Below are 21,197 nucleotides of genomic sequence, written 5' to 3'. Positions count from 1 at the left end.
AGTTTTACTTTTCAAAATAAAATAGCCAACAATATTGGTTTAACATGGAACTTAAAAGCCAAATAAAGCATTCCATTACTGTATTTATCATTAGGATGCAGAGGCTGTGACTGGTGAAGGTATTTTATGTACCGTATTTTTTGCTCTATAACACGCACCCGACCATAACACGCACGTAGTTTTTAGAGGAGGAAAATCCGCAGGCATGCCACCCGTAGGCATTCCCTCCATAACACACACAGACATTTCCCCTTACTTTCTAGGAGGAAAAAAGTGAGTGTTATGGTGCAAAAAATACGGTAAATGCCAAAACTTGGATTCATATGGCAGAACTGAAACACTGACTTAGCAATCAAGAAATCAGTTGCGCAGCCTGTCCCAATGTTATCCTGGTACAGGTCATCATATGGTTCCCAGGCAGCCTTCTCTCATTTTTCTTCATTTATTTAAGCAACACTGAATATTCCTAGTTGCATGCAGACACTCACATTGATGCCACATTTAGAAAGTGTGGGACTGAAATGCTTCTGTGGAATTGTGGCAAAGCTGGTTTTTACAAGGGCAGATTTAACTCTCTCCACAAATATATTTTCTTCTCCAAAGATTTTGGTTTTGAGAATGGGTGGAGCGGTGCAAATTCAAAAGCAGCAACACATTTAAATTATTAGTATTACAATACGAGCAGAAAGCAACAAAAAAAGTCAAAAGCCCTGGCCAAAGAAAACTCTCTTTACCTGGAGTCTAAGGTTGTAATCCTATATGCATTTATCTGGGACCAAGATCACATTGAACTCAGCAGGATTTACTTCTGGGTAGAAAGGTGTAGGATGACCCTGCAAAATTCAAAGGAGTAGCAATAAGCTATATAGGCCAAAGGAGGACATTCCAAATATGGGTGTCACCTGATCTCTGGTCCCCACTCTTCTACCTCAGTATGCAGGAGTATCTGTAAGAGGTACTCTGCAGATAACTTTAAACTCCAGAAGGGGATCACGGGGATCGGGGTCTCAGAAAAAGAGAATGTGTTTGGGTGGGAGGAGAACTGATACTGTAGTAGCAGCCAAGAGGGGCTTCAAATTGGTTATGAACAGGTGCAAAAAAAATGCAAACAATGGGTCCAGAAACATACTGGCTGTAGCCTCCTGAAGCCCTTCATTTCATGTCAAAAAATATTTGCTGGAGAATATTGGGTGCAGCACTACAGTGAACACCAGACTTGTCTAATTCCGGCTGTGTTATCTCACACACACACACACAGAGAGAGAGAGAGAGAGAGAGGATTTACAAGTCAAATGATCCACTGTGCCTTTTGTCAGCCAATTAAAACATCTTCACTGGGACCTACAGAACTAACCTTTGTGTGGTCTTTGGTCTCGGATGGAAATGATCGCTTGACGCGTTTGGCAGTGTGAATTTTGAGACGGTACAAAATGTGTGTGGGAACTTGGGGGGGAGGAAAAAAAGCCCATCTTAAAAATAAGTAGGATCAGGGTGGTGATGGTGAGGGGGGGGAGAAAGGTGACGTTAGAGATGCTGGTAAAAGTTAGTCGTGGTCAAGCTTGGGGCGAACAATAGCGCAGTGTTGTTATGGGCTGCTTTTACGACTTAGATATTCTTCCCATGTCAGTATAATCACTACTGGGAGGTAGCTCGATTAAGGATTACCATATCATTAATAGTATCTATGACTTTTGTTCAAAGGCTACTTGTGTAATGTTGCCTTGTGGATGAAGCTTCCTAATCCGCTGAGCTGCAGCTGTAGAGGAGGGTCTTCCTTAGAGGCGCCCACACTGACTTCCCTGTCCCTTGGATCAGTTCTCAAAAACAGACAGAAACAACAGTCAACTCAAAGCCAGAAAAAAGAAACATCCATTCTACATTTCCACATTCATCCGCAAGCTCCAATCCCTGCCAATGTCTCCCATTCATCTCTTCTCTAACATCCAGATCACCACTCGGATGGTGGCCAGATTAAAAGGGGAACAATGCAGTTTTAAATGTAAAGTTTGCATCTAATTTTTTTTTATCCTTTTGCATGAGAAAAAGCACATTTATTCTGTCTGTCTGTCTGTCTAATGCTCAGCCTTTTCTTATTTTCTTTGGCAACGCAAGGCATGCTTTCTGCTGGGTGCCCAAGCTCAATGTGCTCCTATGCTGCCTTGGCTAGTTTCTCGCTAAACATAACTGCCTTGAAATTGAAAATGTGTATGTTCAGGCAACATTCTTGGAGGCTGAAATGCTAAATATTAACAGTTTTGCCTAGTAAACCATGGTTAGAAAACAACCTACTTTAACAACAGCTATGATGCAAATATTGGGTGCAGATACATGGCCAGTAGAAGAAATTACTGTAGTGGGAAATAAATGTGGCATGTGGGAATAAAACCATAAATAGACTTAGGACAGAAAGTCCTAAGTAGGCTTTATGACAATAATCCACTTTTAAAAATAACAATCAAACAATGAAGTGCCTGCTGTCATCCAAGTCCAACATTTGGAAAAGGAAATGTCAGGTCTGTGAATAAACAGCAATTTTGTAGTTAAGTAACCAGGTCCTGTTCACAGTTGCCTAAGCATGTGCTTCAGTAGACCCTGCAATAAACTTAAAGAACGTCTCTATCCTAGGTATTTCTGATCTATGAAAAACAGACAAGGTCTGCAATTATTCATGTTTGCCACTTAGGTAACAGTTTAAAAGTTAGTTTGGTCCAAGTCATACAAGCTGCTTCTCATAGGACACTATTGAAAAGATTTGGAATGCCGTCTTTGGGGTCAAAATGTGTCAAATGCTTTCTGGTCTCCATGGAATTGTTGGTTTCTCAAGCAACATATATTGCAAAAGGCTTCGCCCGTTAATTGTCTATACATTTTATTTGCCTTTCTTTTACTGTGCAAGTTATTTTTCTGATATGGGTGCTTTTACACATTTGTCCTATATCTTTCTTTCTTTGTCTAGATTTATTATCTAATATTTATATCTATATACTTCGCTAAGAATGGTTACTGGTTAGTCCTGATTCCAATGGAGCCATAACGACTCTGAAATTTTCAGTCCAACATTTCCCCAATGAAGATCTTGTTACGTCAGTGCTATTATAAACTTTTGCTTTGGGATGACATTGACTCCTTTGATCATTAATTAATTTTTACCTACAGCCAGCCCTATCCCCCAAACTCAGTGAAGATAACAAACATTTCCCTGTCATTTCCTCAATATCCCATATGAGACAGAGTGTTACTATTCCCACTTTATCAATGGGATTATTGTGACTGAGAGATAGGACCCTATCTAAAGCACCTAATGAACCTATGTGATACATAGAAAGGAATATATGCATCAAAACACAAGTACCAACTTCAGTTTTTCTATGACAGGCTACACAACAATTAAGTAAATGTAACATCACTCAATGGCTAAATGTTACATCACTCAATAGTTTCCTTGTGCACAAAACTGATCAAGGTTGAAACTTCATATCATCTGACATCACCTCAAAGGCCCTGATCCAGTGAGATGCACCCGGCAATCAGATGCCAACATTGATCATGCCTTCCAGCAAAAGAAAGGAGGGGATCTGGGGAGTTTCTAGCTGGATTTGTCACTGGATGTGAGAATGTTTTCAAAAGAGACACCCAAAAACTAATTTGAATCTCTCTAACATTTTTACATGACTGCTGTTAATGCAGAATTTAGAATTCAGGAGATAAACTGAATGTACACTGCAGGCAATGAAGTTTTTATGTTCCCATGAGCACTGGTTTAAAACAAAGATTACTTAAGCCTCTTTAATGAAATGCTAGGAGTCTCTCCTTTGGGCTAATTGTGACTCTCATGGTATACTTAATCTTGTGCTCATTTAGCTCATTCTGGTGAATCTGGTATAGGAATGGCTTGTGGATGATACCAGGCCCTCCAAGTGTTCCTATTTTCCAGGGACAGTCCTGGATTTACAGAAGCTGTCCCGGTTTCTGATTTGATCCCAGAATGTCCCACTTTTCCTTAGGAAGTCCCTTTTTTCATCAGAGAAATGTTGGAAGGTATGGAGTTATCTGACCCCCCGAGCCATCTGAAGGGAGCCCTGTATACGGAAAATGTTTAATGTGTAATTATGTTTATATATATGTTGGAAGCTGCCCAGAATGGCTGGGGCAGCCCAGTCAGGTGGGCAGGGTGATGATGATGATGATGATGAAATAAGGCATCCCTGTTTTCATCTGAGGAATGTTGGAAGCTATGTGATACTAATAAAAAGAATATTAATCATTGTGGTAAATGGCAGGTATGTGGCAGTTTAGAGTAGGCCACATTCACACCATACAATTAAAACACCATTATACTATAGCAGTCCTATCTTCCCCCAAAGACTCCTGGGAACTGTACTTTTCTAAGGGTGCTGAAAGTTATTAGAAAACCCCTATTTCCCTCACAGAGCTACAATTTCTAGAGTTCCTTGGGAAGGGAGATTGATTGTTAAAACACTTTGGAAATTGTAGCTTTGTCCCCTTAACAAGGAACGGTTCCCACAGTTCTGTGGGTGAACCATGACTGTTAAAGTCGTATAATGGTGCTTTAGATGTAGGGTGTGGCTATGGGCACAGGCAGCTAGAGGCCTAAGGGCCTAATCTGCCCTCCTGGGCTCTCTCTCTGGCCCTCATAATAGCCCCATTTTTGTGTATCTTGCTTTCATAGAATCATAGAATCATAGAGTTGGAAGAGACCACAAGGGCCATCGAGTCCAACCCCCTGCCAAGCAGGAAACACCATCAGAGCATTCCTGACATATGGTTGTCAAGCCTCTGCTTAAAGACCTCCAAAGTAGGAGACTCCACCACACTCCTTGGCAGCAAATTCCACTGTCAAACAGCTCTTACTGTCAGGAAGTTCTTCCTAATGTTTAGGTGGAATCTTCTTTCTTGTAGTTTGGATCCATTGCTCCGTGTCCGCTTCTCTGGAGCAGCAGAAAACAACCTTTCTCCCTCCTCTATGTGACATCCTTTTATATATTTGAACATGGCTATCATATCACCCCTTAACCTCCTCTTCTCCAGGCTAAACATGCCCAGCTCCCTTAGCCGTTCCTCATAAGGCATCGTTTCCAGGCCTTTGACCATTTTGGTTGCCCTCCTCTGGACACGTTCCAGTTTGTCAGTGTCCTTCTTGAATTGTGGTGCCCAGAACTGGACACAGTACTCCAGGTGAGGTCTGACCAGAGCAGAATACAGTGGCACTATTACTTCCCTTGATCTAGATGCTATACTCCTATTGATGCAGCCCAGAATTGCATTGGCTTTTTTTAGCTGCCGCGTCACACTGTTGGCTCATGTCAAGTTTGTGGTCAACCAAGACTCCTAGATCCTTTTCACATGTACTGCTCTCAAGCCAGGTGTCCCCCATCTTGTATTTGTGCCTCTCATTTTTTTTGCCCAAGTGTAATACTTTACATTTCTCCCTGTTAAAATTCATCTTGTTTGTTTTGGCCCAGTTCTCTAATCTGTCAAGGTCGTTTTGAAGTGTGATCCTGTCCTCTGGGGTGTTAGCCACCCCTCCTAGTTTGGTGTCATCTGCAAATTTGATCAGGATGCCCTTGAGTCCATCATCCAAGTCGTTGATAAAGATGTTGAATAAGACCGGGCCCAAGACAGAACCCTGTGGCACCCCACTAGTCACTCTTCTCCAGGATGAAGAGGAACCATTGATGAGCACCCTTTGGGTTCGGTCAGTCAGCCAGTTACAAATCCACTGAGTGGTAGCATAGTCAAGACCACATTTTACCAGCTTCTTTACAAGAATATCATGCGGCACCTTGTCAAATGCCTTGCTGAAATCAAGGTAGGCTACATCCACTGCGTTCCCTTCATCTACCAGGCTTGTAATTCTGTCAAAAAACGAGATCAGGTTAGTCTGACATGACTTATTTTTCAGAAATCCATGCTGACTATTGGTGATCACAGCATTCCTTTCTAGGTGCTCACAGACTGCTTAATGATCTGCTCCAGAATCTTCCCTGGTATTGATGTCAGACTGACTGGGCGGTAATTATTTGGGTCCTCTCTTTTCCCCTTTTTGAAAATAGGGACAACATTTGCCCTCCTCCAGGCTGCCGGGACTTCGCCTGTTCTCCAGGAATTCTCAAAGATGACTGCCAGTGGTTCTGAGATCACATCTGCCAGTTCTTTTAATACTCTTGGATGCAGTTCATCTGGCCCTGGAGACTTGAATACATCTAAACTAGCCAAGTATTCTTGTACTATCTCCTTAGTTATTCTGGGCTGTGTTTCCTTTGCTGAATCATTTGCTCCAAATTCTTCAGGTCGGGCATTGTTTTCTATATCGGAGAAGACTGAGGCAAAGAAGGCATTGAGGAGTTCAGCCCTTTCTGTGTCCCCTGTTTGCATTTCACCATCTTCTCCTCTGAGTGACCCCACTGTTTCTTTGTTCTTCCTTTTGCTACGAACATACCCATAAAAGCCTTTTTTGTTGCTTTTAACCTCTCTAGCAAGCCTGAGTTCATTCTGTGCTTTAGCTTTTCTGACTTTGTGTCTACACGTGCTGGCTATTTGAATTCCTCTTTGGTGGTTTTCCCCCTTTTCCATTTTTTGTGCTTTCTCTGGATGCAAGCAGAGATAGCTTGCAAGATGCTAGCTGATGGCTCTTTCACTAATTCTTTCCTGGTATGAACAGAAATAGAGGCTGTGACAGAATTCATCCCACCCCAATGTGCTTCAGTTGCCCACTCCCATGTGTGAACCACACGAGGCCCAAGCTTCATGTGACAGAAATAGAATTTTATTATTACGGTCACATACCAGTTCCAGCTCACTTACAATATCCAGAAAATCATAAAACACAACAGGAATACATTGAATTGGAATTGGGTATAACAGAGACAATTCAGATATAGCAGCAGTTAAAAATATATATTAAATCTTGATCACTAAAATATAACCTAAAATTATCATTTAAAACCTTAATCAAGTGACAGAAATATAAGCCAAGCCAAGCTTAAAAAAAAAAGGATGATGATGATGATTATGATTATGACAACTGCACTTGCACTTTAGCACTGAAACAAAAATTGGTTTGTTTGTTTTTAAAGGTAAAGGTAACGTCTGTTTAGCTCCAGTCATGGACGACTCTGGGGTTGCGGCGCTCATCTCACTTTAGAGGCCGAGGGAGCCAGTGTTTGTCCACAGACAGCTTCCAGGTCATGTGGCCAGCATGTTGTTTTTTAAAGCCACTCAAATACCAAATACAAAAGAAAAGGAATGGGTGGAAATAACCACACTGCAGATCATGTAATGGTGGAGGGAGAAGTAGCCAACACATAGTGCAGTCCCACTGATCGGGGAGAGAAGGAACCGAGGAAGGACAAATCCAGTCTCTTGATCCCTCTCGCAAACTGCTAATTTGTGGAATTTGTTAAGGGTTCCAGGTATGCAGGGCAGGTGATGGTAGCAGTTCAAGCAAGAAATTCAGGGGGGGGGGGACAGGGACAGGGCTTCACCTTCCATATCACAGTTGCCTCACAGAACACCATTGCTTCTTACCAGGCAGGTCAAAATCACTTTGCCAGTCCACATGCAAATCACCACAAACCAAGCCTTTTAAAAGAGAGAAGGACAGGGAAACTATTGGAAAATAGCAGTCATTTTGGATCAGGCCAATGACCTATTCTGGTTCAGCATCCTGTTTTCACAGTGGGAAACCAGATGTCTCTGAGGAGCCTCCTAGCTGGACCTGAGCTGAACTCTCCCCAGTAATCCTTACGACAGCTCTGTAAAGTAAGTCAGTATTTATCTTCTTCATTTTGCAGAAATAAGACTGCCAAAGCTGGACCTCCTATTGGCGGTGAGTTTTGAGCCATGGACTTCCTAGACTTGTAGCCCCTTCACTTCACTATTTCTAGGTGTAGAGTTTTTGTATGACACCATGATTAATGGATGTACAAAGGACTAAGAAACCTAGCATTGTCTACAATAAAATGGGGTGGAGGTGGATATGGGGAGTTGCACCACGATGAAAAAAGGCTGGAGAAGCAAATCTTGATTCAGTTATAATGCCACATCATAACCACCTGCTTTTAAGACAAAACTGTTACTGCAAAGGTGACATATCTGAGCGCATTAGCAACAAACATTTTGGCACTTGTGGACCAGTATAAAATTGAACTCATATTTCCATAGTATAGCTTTTATTACCCAGTTTAATTATCAAAGATCAGAAGTCTGGCTCTCTCCTGTGAAGGTCCCACAGTTAAGAATTTACACGCTTTGTCCCCATATTTACAATACCTTTTGACTGAGATGTCTAAAACCTTTTAGCATAAGGTTTAAGCAGTGGACAGTCAGCTCTGGCACTTCTTAGAAATCTTTTCAGAGGGGCCATGTGGCTGAGTTCTAATCCGGGAAGAGCCACTGCCTCTCTGTGTGATCTGACAGAGTGACATATCACTTGACCCCGGTCACAGCAGCTGTAGACCTAGGTTAGAAAGTCAGGCCTGAACAGAAAAGCGAGCCATGCTATCTGTCCAGTCCTTTCCCTGCTAATAAATGAGAAGTGCTGTTTTTTTCCTTGTCCATTCCCTCCACAATTCAAATATATATTTATGAGGGGCAGGCTAGAATTTGAGCCTCCCTTTCAATGCACACGTTTTCATGGGAAATTAAAAACCTATACATTGGCTGTCTAACAACTCAAAACAATAGATACTCCATGTGCATACCTGAATCTTTAATTTATACATTTAACTCTGACAATTTATCAACTTCAACTCAGTGTGCTTGCAGAGGGGTGTGTGTGGGAAACAAAAGGACAGTTTAAACACATAGCTAGAGCTCTGCCTAGCCAGAAATATTTTAATATATAAGGGGCATTTTTACGTATGAACACCTGGTTTTTAATCTCAATTTTGTTGAAATACCTGTTCAGATATTTGGATAGTGCACATTACTTTATACACTGAAATCAGGATTGATGGAATATTCTCATTTTTAATGTCAGCTGGTGATGGTTTATTGTTGTTGCTGCTGTTTTAAAATTATTGTTCTTATTAATATTTTAAATTTAAATTTAAATTGCTTTTTCTGTTGTATTCATAATATTTTTTTTTAAAAAACCAGAATAAACAAACAAATAATGGGAGCTTTGAGGAAAAGAGGCATATTTTTAACAAAGGAAACTAAAATAGCACCTTTAAAGCCAAGTTCTTTTATAAGCATGATAAAATATTGATGAAAAGAAACCAGTTCTTTGTCTAGGCCTGCAGAGGGCGCAGCGCTTCTTCTTTAACCCTCTCGGGCATACAATTCTGTGGAATTCTTAAGTCGGCAGTTTCAAGTCTATCAAGGCAGCCTGCTTACAGAATACACTTGCTGGAACCATTGGAGGGAAGAGTCCTGCTTGTGTGCTTCACACAGGCATTTGGCGGGCTCACGTGAGAACATGATGCTAGACCATTGGCTTGGTCCAGCAGGCTCGCCTCATGTTATTATGTTCATATACAGGAAAGTTGAATCCATATTGCGCGAGGGTGTGATGTGTTTTGTAGGTGTGCGTTATCGATCAGTGTCCTACACTTGGCTTTTCAAAAAGGGTACAAGATGCCAAATTAATGTGCATTGCAAAATGAATCTATGCAAATTTTTGTAACGATGGCCATGTTTTCTGAGCGACCAAAAAAACCCAAAACAATAAGCGGGGTAATGAATTCAGTTTAGCAAAATCTCGTTTAGACACAAATCATGATTCTCATCCCCTCAGTTTTGAAGTGGTTATACTACATTGCTAGGAAATTATTTTATTCATTTGGGTGGCCTAATTGACTCATACATATATCACAGTGAGTCCTGTGGGGCTTACACCCAAGGAAATGTGCAAAGGATGGCACCTTTTGATATTTCCATCCCAAATAAACAGGGGAATCTAGCTCTTTTAGCATACATTTTCTCAGATTGATTCTTTTGAGTTCTCCCAAAGTGTAAGTATGAAGGACCTTCAGACAATATGGAATATATTTCTTACCGTCGGCTTCTTACAGAGTAATCTGAGCTACAGAAATTTCAGCCTGCCCAACCAGTCTCCAAATATAGTAGGTCTATTAAAAGTGCTGCAGTTGGGAGCTGGCCTTCTCTCATGCCAAATCATTTGACCTTAACATTAGCAAATATTTTGATTCCTGCTAGTGTATGTCTGAGCATAAGCCATCAAAAGGAATCCATATTGCAAGCTGTCCAGGGAGCCTGTCAGTCCCATGTTAGCAGCCCCTGGTCAATGAGGTCATACTCTTTGCTCACATTTTGCTTCTTTGAAACATACGTTTATGCAATGTCCAACACACATTTTTGGATAAAAGCATTAGGATGTATAAATACTACTTTTGGGGGAGGGGAATTAAAATCGTCAAATGATAATATTATCCTAAACCACATACCAATTATGTGGATCTTAACAGCCAGTCATTGTAGATAAGACTTTTCGTGCCCTTACTTCTGCCAAAAGATTGATATTGACTCACTAGAAAGAGAACACTACACCCCCCCTCTTTGATCAATGAATAGAAGATATGACAACTCTTGCAACATGTGAACAGGTTGTTTTTAGACACATGGATATAACGATCCTTGGAATGTATTTATAAAAATTATGACTCGTTAATAATTGTATGCTTGCTGGAATAATAGCATTACTTATATACCTATATATTGTGTTCAGTTTCCATCACCATTTTCTCCCCCCGCCCTCCCATTTCTTTCACTTTATTTGTCTGCTGAAATTTTTAAATTAATAGAAACTTTGCCTAGCCTGAGTGCCACTGTCCACTTATAGCATGTGACATAGCAAAGCACGGAAGCAGCTGCGCTTCTGCTTCTGTCAAGGCAACCAGGCCCAGGCCACACCGTGGTTCAGCATCGCTTAGCTGTGGAAGCTCATAGGCTGTCAGTAAGCCACAAAACAAGCCTCCACCTGAATATGTGAAAAGTTAAACTTGTCAGGGTTTGAGGGTGGCGGGGAAAGGGCCAGCCCTCCCATTAGGTAAGAGGAGCAGCTGGCCCAGTGGAAGGAGATGCATCGGCTGTCTCCTTGCATTCTTTTTTACTGCAGTGGCCAGCCACAACATACCCTTCTGCTTCCTATACAGTGGTAAAGGTAAAGGTACCCCTGCCCGTTCGGGCCAGTCGTGTCCGACTCTGGGGTTGCGCGCCCATCTCGCTTATCAGCGCTGTCCAGAGACACTTCCGGGTCACGTGGCCAGTGTGACGAAGCTGCTCTGGTGAGCCAGCACCAGCGCAGCACACGGAAACACCGTTTACCTTCCCGCTATACAGCGGTACTTATTTATCTACTTGCACTTAAGGGTGCTTTCGAACTGCTAGGTGGGCAGGAGCTGGGACTGAACGACGGGAGCTCACCCCACCGCGGGGATTCGAACCGCCGACCATACGATCGGCAAGTCCTAGGCGCTGAGGTTTTACCCACAGCCCCACCCGCGTCCCGCGTATACAGTGATACCTTGGGTTAAAAAAACACCTCAGGTTACAGACTCCACTAACCTGGAAGTAGTACCTCGGGTTAAGAACTTTACCTGAGGATGAGAACAGAAATTGCGCACTGGCGGCAGCAGGAGGCCCCATTAGCTAAGGTGGTACCTCAGGTTAAGAACGGTTTCAGGTTAAGAACGGACCTCCAGAATGAGTTCATAACCAGAGGTACCACTGGATTATATTTAATAGTTAAAATGAAACAGCTATGTTGGAATGGCAGCCTGTGATGTCTTAGTGCTTAGGTGCATGCGTTCCTATGTATATACAGTACAGTCGAGGTGCATTTGCCCTGCAATTGGTAACGTGCCTTTGAGAGACCTGAGGAAGGAGGGCTGAACACCGAAGATTGGCAGCTGCAGTGCGGTAAGAGGCCTGCACAAATTCTGCCTCCCTGAGAAAAATTGAGACAGTGTTTTGCCAAGAACAGGTACCAGAAAAATTGGATCGTTGTTCCTAAATAGGAATCATTGTAAATGTGTGGATATTTTGGTCAGGTTTTTGAGAAAAGGGACGCCATAGCCCTAGCACTCACCTGCAATACCAAAATAATACCAGAAGGTGGCCGACTTACTGGAACTTCCATGCCAAAGCATGAGGAAGGGGGTCCATATAATAAGCTATAGCTCAATAGTACCGTATTTTTCGCTCTATAACACGCATCAGACCATAACACGCACGTAGTTTTTAGAGGAGGAAAACAAGGGGAAAAAATTCTAAATGAAACAGTGGATGTATGATTTTTGTGGTTCATGCTGTGGCCACAGACATGTGATCTGACAGTGAGTTTGGAGTAGCCCAATGCAAAAATCCTGAGGATCCATGTGGATCCATGCTTTGTAACCACGTTTTTGCACCACTGCGACCCTGGGCAACAGTGGGTGCGTGATTTTTTTGGTGCAAGATGTAGCCATGGACATGCTATGTGATTTGATGGTGAATTTGGGGTGACCCAATGCAAAGATCCTGAGGATCCATGCTCTGTAACCATGTTTTTGCACCATTGTGGCCCCAGGCAACAGTGGGTGCGTGATTTTTTTGGTGCAGACTGTAGCCATGGACATGTAATGTGATCTGATGGTGAATTTGGGGTGACCCAATGCAAAAATCCTGAGGATCCATGCTTTGTAACCACGCTTTTGCACCATTGTGGCCCCAGGCAACAGTGGGTGCGTGATTTTTTTGGTACAGACTGTAGCCATGGACATGTAATGTGATCTGATGGTGAATTTGGGGTGACCCAATGCAAAAATCCTGAGGATCCATGTGGATCCGTGCTTTGTCACCACGTTTTAAGTGGGGAGGGAAGGAAAAACACAGAAGGGACAAGGAGCACAAGAGGGGTGTGCGGAGAAGCAGCTGGCTAAGAATGCAGGGGAGGGGTTTAACGGGGGGGGAGGAAAGGAAGGCAAAATCCCCCCCCAAGCCAGCCCTCTCTCTCTCTCTCCCACCTGCATGTTTTTCGGCTGCCTGCGAGTCCCTAGAGCACGGAGAGGAGGAGGTGGTGGGCTGGAGCCTGCACGCAGTGTGACTAGGAAAGAATTAGAAGGAAGGACTCGATCCTTTCCTTAACCCTCTGCTTGCCAGGAGGGCAGGGGATTCCCTGCTCTTTGTTGAGTTTGAGCAAACACAGCAACAGAAGCGGGTGGGCAGTAAGACCCTGAGGCAGAATGCAGGAAAGCAGCAGCTTCCGCCTTCCCTCCGCTCGCCCGCCCGCCCGATCTTATTTTTGCCTATTTTTGCCCCTGCTCTGGCGAGTCAGCTCTAGGGACCACACATTCGCTCAGTAACACGCACAGACATTTCCCCTTACTTTTTAGGAGAAAAAATCTGCGTGTTATAGAGCGAAAATTACGGTATATTTTGTGATTGCATGCTGTTTCTGGACTGGGATAGCTTGAACACATGCTGGTAACCTCAAGGCTGGGATTTCCGCAATGCTCTGTATGTGGAACTAGCCTTGTTTGTTTGTTTGTTTGTTTGTTTGTTTGTTTGTTTGATATACTGCCCTTCATCTTAAGATCTTGGGGCATTTCACATACCGGTAAATAAAATACAGGACAAAAACAAGCAAATAATTAAAACAAAGCAGCAAAACAATAAACCCTCCCCCTGCCAACAAACACATTTTAAAGGCTGTAGAATATTAATCAGCCAAGGGCCTGGTTGAAGAGGAACGTCTCCACCTGGCACCTAAAATATATATATAATGAAGGCGCCAGCCAAACCTCCCTGGGGAGAGCATTCCGCAAATGGGGAGCCACTACAGAGCAAGCCTGTTCTCGTGTTGCCACCCTCCAGACCTCACAAGGAAGAGGCACATGAAGAAGGTGATGAACACAGAGTATGGGGTGGTTTATATGGGGAGAGGCCGTCCTTGAGGTCCTGAGCCATTTAAGGCTTTATAGGTCAACGCTAGCGCTTTGAATTGGGCCCAGAAGCTGATTAGCAGCCAGTGCAGTCAGGCCAGGATCGGTGTAATATGCTCAAACAGTTTTGGCCCAGTGAGCAACCTGGGGATTCAAACTCTGGCCAGCTAAACTATCTTCAGAGGCATTTAACGTGTTGCAGTAATCCAGCCTAGAGCTTACTGGATAATAAACTACAGAAATTGGGCTATTTGTCCCTATCCCTATCTGTAGATAGAGCTGGGCCATCCATGCCACTGAGGCCATCTGAGCCTCAAGCGACAGCAGAGGACTCAGGAGCATAGGAGCCAACTCCTAGGGGCTGAGGACCCTTTGCCCCCGCCCATAAAGTATTTGAGGGGCCTGCCCCCAAAAACATTAATGGGCATTGCCATTCAAATGGAGTGCATGTGTCGCATCATGTGATCAATTATGCACAGCGGGGCTTACCTGTTCCCCCTCCCCATATTTTATTCAAGTTGGCAGCCCTGTCCAGGAGTACCCACAAGCTACGTCCTTCAGAGGGAGTGTAACCGCATCATGAGGAGGCAGCCTCCCAGTCTTGTTGGTTTGGCCCTGGGTAGGTGAGGGCAAGCTACCGCCAGCATATAACTCCTTGTGTTATACCAGTAACTGTCAACATTAACCACATTCCGTACACTTTACCTTTTTAGTCCCTTTCTTCAGTGGTTGGCAATGTGGGTCCCAGGGCCTGCAAAGGCTTTTCTCTGTATTGCTTCATTCTCTCCCCGCTGCCATATGATAGGTAAAGGTATCCCTGACTGTTAGGTCCAGTCGCGGATGACTCTGGGGTTGCGTTCTCATCTGCTTTATAGGCCGAGGGAGCCCACGTTTGTCCACAGACAGCTTCTGGGTCATGTGGCCAGCATGGCAAGCTGCTTTTGGCGAACCAGAGCAGCGCACAGAAACGCCGTTTACCTTCCTGACGGAGCAGTACTTGTTTATCTACTTGCACTTTGACGTGCTTTTAAACAGTGCTTTCTGTGGTTTAGACCACAGCGCCACCCGCATCCCGTATGATAACACACCACTATTACCTCAGAGAAAGTGGTAGGGGTGGCCATTTTACAAGGGGGCTGCAAAAACCACCTGAAATCAACCCACGGCCCTTAGGTTGCTTACATCTGCCGTTCCTTTTAACTGTTGAAGCAGGCAGTTGTCTAGGAAAGCTTGTGCCACAGTAAGCCAATTAGTCCCTGAGGTACAATAGCAGTTTTCCTTGCCCTGCTGCTACAGAACACAACAGCCCTGCTTCCCAGCTTTGCTTTGGTGAGCCATATCTAATTAGCACCTCCTTATTCAGCAATATCCTGTTCTGCTGCTTAATTAAGAGTCTCTTGTGGCACATAATTCTCTGGGCTTCCTGTCTTTCTTTAGAGAAGTACACAAAAGCAGCAGGATCCCCTCCTCACCAGGCATTAACTTGATGCGATGATGCTTTTTCTGAGAGACTTGACTTCTTGCCTTGTGCCTCCTCACCCCTTCCATGCTGAGATGCCTTGTTCCTCTCCCTCCTCGGGTCATGTCCTACACAGCATCCCCACTGCGGCATGCTCTGCTGGGTCACAGAAACATGAGATGACACTTTGAAATACCATAAACATAGGAGGAAAACAAAATAGCTGCACTCTGCACCCACATATCCAGATTCTTCTGGAAATGCGATGGAACGCTAATGGCAGGGCTGTTTTAGGCTTCTGGTCCTCTTGCACCTTTAGGTGGGTACAGGATGGGCCCTGTTGTTAACTTGTTGGATTCAGCCTCTTAAATAGCAAGCATGTTCCCAAGAACAGCCAGTGGGTGCTTCTTAGGTTTCAGCCCTGGAAATATGTCATCTATGTTCAAGATCACATGAGGACAAGCATCTTAAGTAAAAACTGTAGCTGTTCTTTACTAAAGAATAGGAAGAAAAGCAGCAGCAACAACACATTTTCTGCATATTGCCAAGACGCTTTCTTTTAATAATCTGTTTAAACAAACTAGGGGTTCTCCCCACCCCCCTTTTTTTCTTTTTTCTTTTGCTTATTGACATAAGCATTCATTTGCTAATTTGCAGGACATTAAACTCCACCACTGAGCCTCCTCTCTCTTTCCCGCCTCCCTACCCTGCAGTTCCTGAATGCGAGATAAATGCTTTCCTTCTTAAGGTTGCTTAGACCCTGCAGGAGTCCCGGCACACATGTGTCCCCACCCACCCCAACCCAGCCTCTATCTTCTATATAAAAGTCAATGTTTTGATCGCCTTAAAGGAAATAATGAGTTAAATGGACCAATATTCTCTCCTTGGCTCTCAAACTGGGCCTTTTCATAAACGCCTCTGAGCACCTGCAGCAGCTAAGTCGTTTACACATACATAAATAAATAAATTAACAATGAATAAATAATTTAATCCTCCCGCCCTCCCCATTTGCACAATGACACCTTTGCGGATTTGCTCCAAGTGAGGTTTTTTCTTTCTTTCTTTCCCCATTTCTTTTTTTTCTATTTTCTTTCTTTTTTTCTGATAAAGTCCTCTCAGATACTTGCTGACTGTCAGGCTAATTTTATTATTGTTTTCGCTTGATTAGTTCTGTATGACCTGGGTCGCCCTTAAAACCCACATCTCTCCTGGAGGCTCCCCAAAGGCTGCCTTTTCCCTCCCTTCCACCCCTTCCTCAAAAGGGATGGAAAGTGCCTGCCATTGCTCCAGACAAAAGCTCTGGAAAGGTTTTTCAGTTATTAGTCTTCTGAAGCAGCCCCTTCCGCTCACCCAACCGCAAAAAAACCTCATTAGGGGGGCACCTTTATTTTCTGGCTTCTATACGCAATGCATGTAAGGGTTACATATGTCAAGTTTCTCAGGTCTTGGATGAATCTGAACATTCTCCCCTTTAACCCTGCAGGACTCTTTAAGTTGAGCCTACCACAGGGACTCTGCTGCATCTTTTCACTTCTGCATTGTCTTGGCTCAAGGGCCATGGATCCTTTAAAAATAAAAAGGAAAAAACACCCACCCAGAAACAAAAACCTAAGATGAACTTGTGCACAACGGCATAGGTATTATATTGCTGCACAGAAGTGAACTTTGACAGGTGTGCATCAACAAGCAGCAACAGATAAGCAGTGTTACCACAATCTCATAAAAGTTTCTCCCCCAAAGCAAACCAAAAACCCACACCCCACTAAAAGCAACAAAAGAGTATTGTTTCATCATGAAAGCTAACATGAGAACCTGTCTGACATGTGGATCAAATACTCTCCTAATAAATTTACCCTTTCCAAAATATATGGGAAGTATTTTCATAGAATACTATGAAAATACTATGAGAATACTAGAAGGGTGAGAAGCTCATTAAAAAAAAAAACATTTCCAGAGGGTTCGCTGTGTTAGGCTGCAATCCTAGCCCATTTACCTGGGAGTTAGACACACTGCACTAAATAAGACGTAACATTGTTAAGTAGACATTCTTAGGAGGACTGTGTTGTTAGTCTGTTGCAGGCAGCAGGAAAAATGAGCCTTGTGGCATTTTTAAGACTAAAAAATTCTTCTGGCATAAGCTTTTGAAATGGACTCATGCCTGCAAAAACATCTACTATAATAAGGTGGGGGTTTTTTCTTCATCTTTGCTGTTTTTGCCCCTACAGAAGACTAACACAGCTACCTGGTTGGGTTTTGTTTTTTTTTTAAAAAAAAACAACCCCAAACCCACAGAACAGCTTTTCAGCCTTTCTGTGAAAACTGCCTATCATTTTGAAGAGGGTACATGTATTTGGAGGGGTGTGCCTTAGTTGTCTATATGCAGGAGTCAACCGCAACGCAGTCCTGTGCACAGCTGTGCAAGTGCTTGTGTGAATTATAATAAATCATTCTTTCCTGCTATGAAAGAACAAGCAAGCTGTGTTCAGTGGCAGATTTGGGGACCTCAAATTTCTGTGGCGCCTTGGGCGACACTAAAATCCAGCTCCCTCCCTGCCTCTTGTGCCCTTTCCTACATCACTGTTGCAGCGCCGTCCCCCCACCCCACCCCCAGTGCCGGTGCACAGTGTGGCCACACCAGTTGTACTACCCTAAAACCACCTCTGCCATGAGTGATGAGAATGCTATTGTGTTATATCAAGTGAAGGCGTACCTAGCTCTCTGGGGTTCTGTGCAGCTAGGGACCTGCTTGATGCCATTTCGTGACTTGCAGCTGGTATTGGACAGCACATGTTTTTGACTGCTGAAAGAAGACATTTGGGAGTATGGGGAGAGTGTGCAAAGCCCTGTGTCTATATTGCAGCATTATTTTTATTATTATTATTATTATTATTATTATTATTATTATTATTATTATTATTATTATTATTATTATTATCTTTGAATCCTGCCTGCCACCTTCCCATTGGTTCTTGACTGGTCTCTGTCTCTCACTTCACCCTGTTGCATGGTCCTGGGGCAGTCCAGGCTGAAGAGTCTCTAGCCATGAGGGGTTTGTTTGTTCAATAACGCTTGAAAGCACAAGTGACCTCTGTATTAAGAAGGCTGCCGGTCACTGGGTAGACCCATGCTGACTGTAAGGCTCCTCCAGCAGTTAAGGCAAATTCAAGGAGACTGAGGCCTGGTCCTAGCAAGCAGCTTTGTTCCTTACTCCCATGGGCAGAGAGAACCTTTGATTTCATGGGGATGATTATTTTTATTCTTGCCCAATCAAGGATGAAGCCCAAGGAACAAGAGATTGCCCCTTTCAGAGACGCAACAATGGATCACCTCCAGCCCAAACCACTGGGAAGTTTTCTCTGTGTTTTGTTGAGGGCTCCTGGAAACCAGCACTATACAACTTACTTAAAAGGAGAGTGCATGAGAAGGGGAGGCGGCATGAATCGACACATTGTGGGAAGACAAGATGGGAGGGAGACACACTGAACTCTTAACTCTGCCTCCAGATACTTCTCTGGCCAAGACTAACATTATTGTCCTTAATGGAAGGAAATTGAAACGACTTCCAAAGTAATTCTCAGTCTTTATCGCAGAAGGCAGAAATGAGCGGAGGCATTTCAGGGCTAGAGATGGAGACAGGAGGTTCAGAGAGTCAGGGAAATATCTGAGGGGTGTGTGTGTGTGTGTGTGTGTGTGTGTGTGTGTGTGTGAAACAAGGGGACAAGACTTTTATCCCAAAGCCATTGTAAATCGAAAGCAGGGTTTATCCTCCTCTGTGAAATGAAAATTGGGGCAGGGGGTGTTGAGATCAAGAACAACATTTGAGCCACAAAGACTGTCATGGGCCACTGCAAGTTTGCAGAATTATATGTAAATGACCTAAGTTTTGAATGTGGTGGCCTTGTGCTAATCCCAGAGAGAATATCTACTTAGCAAAAGAAAGTGAGGGAGGGCGGTGTGGTGGTTTTTGTCTAATTTGGTTAACAGTGGCCAAAAGTTGAATAAATTAATAATAATTTTTATTTCCAGGGTAACACTATCTCTGTAATGCTTCTATGCTGCAGGAGTTTCTGAATGGCTTTGCGCCAGGAGAGAGAGAAAGAAATAGTCAAAGTTTTTTTTCCCCTTCTTTCTCTCTCCATATTCTATCTCAAGGGATGAAGAAAATGAGTGTAAGACATGTTTTCCGATAATGGGCGCCAGCCACTCAATTTCTGCCGCTTCTATATTATCCCTGTGGACATTTAACAAGCTCTATTTTCCTACAGCGCTCATTTGGATTTGGAGCCACAAGTGTGTCTTGACAAAACAGACAGTTATTTCTTCCCTGTCCTCAAATTGTCCACCAATATGACCTCTTTTTAAGTCAATCTGTCACACCCGGTTTTTCTGTGTTTACAGTTTAAATGGAAGAAATACACTATGCTTTCTACTCATTGTAATGAGGATTTTTTTGTCTGTCTCAGGATAATGGAGCTGATGGCTCACAAATTGTGGGTCAGCCTCTTCCATGACCTTAGTAAACAATCCAGCTCAGATCTCCCTAAAGCCTGCAGAATGAAATGGAATAAGTTAATTTACCTTCCGTCAACTGATCCGGAAGCCCAAAACACACTGAACAATGTAAAATACTGATTGACACACACGTAGGGAAATATTTTCCCCCATAGCACATGAGTGAATGCTGGTCTGGAACACAGCAAAGGTAAGTGCAACCTGAGGTAATAATAGGATATTAAAATACAGAAATATTTGTGGGGTGAGAGAGAACTACACTGCAGCATGAGTAATACATCTGAATTTAGAAAGTAACTTTTAGAATCACTGGATTGCCAAAACCTATACTTTTTGTTAGTTTGGCAAATTTTAAATCATTTTTTTTAACTAACAACATTTTTCTGGAGTTTTGAAGTTTTAGTCGATGACACTTCTGTGAACTGCTGAAAATGAAGTCTGTTTGTCCTTTACATGGTTTTGAGATATCTGTTTATACATAAGAATGAAAAAATGCTGTACGATGACATTACTTCAGTATGGCATGAATGATTTTTTTTCCATGCGGGAAAGCATGGACTTTGAGCTCATTGGACAAAAGGAGGTATGTTAATGCAGTTTAAAAATAAATAGTTTTTATGGAAAGAGAGAAACAGCGCAGATCTAGCATCAGCTGCCATATGCAAGCCAAACAGCGCTGGATTACCAAATAGGCAGAGTAGCCTATGCGCCCCACGACTTTTAGGGGCCCCACGACAATGGATCAAAATAGTATTGATTTGATCTTGAGAGAAAATTACAAAAATGTATTAGGAGATAATCTGCAAGCCTAAATGAGAGATAATGACCTGGGAGACTAGGGTTCAGATCTTCATTCATTCATGAAATTCGCCTGGTGAACTTGGGCCAGTCACTGTCTCTCCACCTAAATTACCTTACAGTTGATAGATGGAAAAGAGGAAAACCACGTATGCAGCCTTGAGTTTTTGAAGGAAAGGCAGGATATAAATGTAACAACAATAACATGGGAGTTTTGGTCAGTGTGTACTTGAATTTCCTTTTTTCCTTATATTGAGATCTTATATGGAGTTTACCTTCACAGCAGCTATGCCTATGTACCTCAGCAAGATTTTGTTACCATTGTTCTGAACAATTATAGAACCAAGCTGTCAAAATCCCTGTCAGTAAGTATTTTTCTTTCTTATTTGCTCTGTGTTTTACACTCCCTTTTTGGTCTTCATTTTATATATGATAACATTCCATTCAGCCTGCAAATGGTGACTGGGAAAGGGCATGGGGATTTGTCTTTCAGGATTTGAGTACTTCAACTTCTTCATCTT

The 21,197-nt window shown here is 43.0% G+C and overlaps 1 long non-coding RNA gene across 1 annotated transcript in view; it reads left to right on the top strand.

Annotated features, from left to right (window-relative positions):
* LOC309540789 overlaps nt 1–19,735 on the top strand; it is a 29,902-nt gene extending 10,167 nt beyond the window's left edge. The window contains exons 2-3 of the long non-coding RNA XR_014223495.1: nt 7,700–7,782; nt 18,639–19,735. This is a non-coding gene — a long non-coding RNA (uncharacterized lncRNA). The remainder of the gene's footprint in view (nt 1–7,699; nt 7,783–18,638) is intronic.
* The last annotated feature ends 1,462 nt before the right edge of the window (nt 19,736–21,197 follow it).

This window comes from Podarcis vaucheri (genome assembly GCF_965113315.1).
Source record: "Podarcis vaucheri genome assembly, chromosome: 9".
In the NCBI taxonomy this organism is placed as follows: Eukaryota; Metazoa; Chordata; class Lepidosauria; order Squamata; family Lacertidae; genus Podarcis; species Podarcis vaucheri.
This window is presented reverse-complemented; position numbering and strand designations above follow the sequence as displayed.